This window comes from Pavona decussata, unplaced genomic scaffold (assembly GCF_977016875.1).
Source record: "Pavona decussata unplaced genomic scaffold, jaPavDecu1.1 SCAFFOLD_8, whole genome shotgun sequence".
Lineage (NCBI taxonomy): Eukaryota > Metazoa > Cnidaria > Anthozoa > Scleractinia > Agariciidae > Pavona > Pavona decussata.
The window spans coordinates 2,090,001-2,091,347 of NW_028145431.1; positions in this window are offsets into that span (position 1 = coordinate 2,090,001).

Below are 1,347 nucleotides of genomic sequence, written 5' to 3' on the forward strand. Positions count from 1 at the left end.
AGAGTTTTCCTTCTTTGGTAAATCCAAATAAATTTAACGCAAAGGTACGTATTTCTACTATAAGTAAAAGTTGTCAAGCATTCGTGGAAACTTTATTTTTCACTATTTTTTCCTGAATTTACGCTACAGGTAAATATCTAATTTTGAATGATAAAAAAAAACTTGGCAAATCTACATCAAAGGTTCAAATTTACCATAGTAGCAAAAACAAGATAAATTTAAAGCAAATGTTATATTTGCTATACATTTGCAAATAAATTGTTGAGGAGAAAATATATGTGTTTACATTATCTTTGCCAACCAACGCAAATTCAGTTTAAATTTAGAGCCCAAAATTTGCTACACATTTGCTTTACTGGCAAACCTAAGAAAATCCATTTTTTCGTCTAGTGATAGTAACTCCAAGAGAGTGGGTTAATCTAACTGTTCTACTAAAGTTAAGTTGACTCCCCCTGTATAATACTTCATAGGGAGTTATGTTGACCCCTATAAGGAGTTATTTCAACTCCTGCATGAATTTAACTCTGATGTGGAGTTAATTTAACTCTAATTAAAAGCGTTGCGTTAACTCCCTTTAGTAACTCCCAAATAGGAGTAAAAAACTCTTGCTAAAGAGTCAAATTAACTCCAAGACAGTGAGTTATTTTAACCCCTCCTGCAGAGTTGAAATTACTCCCCCCATATAACTCTTAAAGAGAGTTTTATCAACCTCACTATAAAGAGTTATTTCAACTCCTTCTAAAATTTAACTCCAATATGGAGTCACATCTAACTCCATTTTAGAGTTAAAATAACTCCAACAAAATAACTCCGCTAGAGGGAGTTAACTTAACTCCATCACAAGAAAAAATAACTCCTTTTAGGAGTTATAATAACTCCAAAAATAGTAACTCCACCTTGAGGAGTTATTTTAACTCCATTATGGGAGTTATTATAACTCTCTGAAATTAACTGTGTGAACGAGTGATCCATTTCCTAATGCACAGAAAATACCATCTGCTTTTAGAAAAACGGAATATTCTTTCTGAACAAAGCTTTTTTGAGTTTTCACCTCCAGAAGTTTAAATTAGGACCACGCGCGTGGTTTGTTTCTTATTAGAACATAACTCTCTTGTTTTCAAATTATAATTTTAAAAATATGCTCGGCTTAATCCAGCGCCTTTGGCAAAACCTTTTTTCCTCAACTTATCTGAACTTCATGGCGTGCGAATGCATTTGCAGAATACTGGGTAGTGGGTACTGTTAAGAAAGCAAGAATATTTATGCCTGCATATTTTAAACTTTTGGGAAAAAATCTTCACTATTACAACAGTATGTACGAATTATTACCAGTGGGAATATTACCAA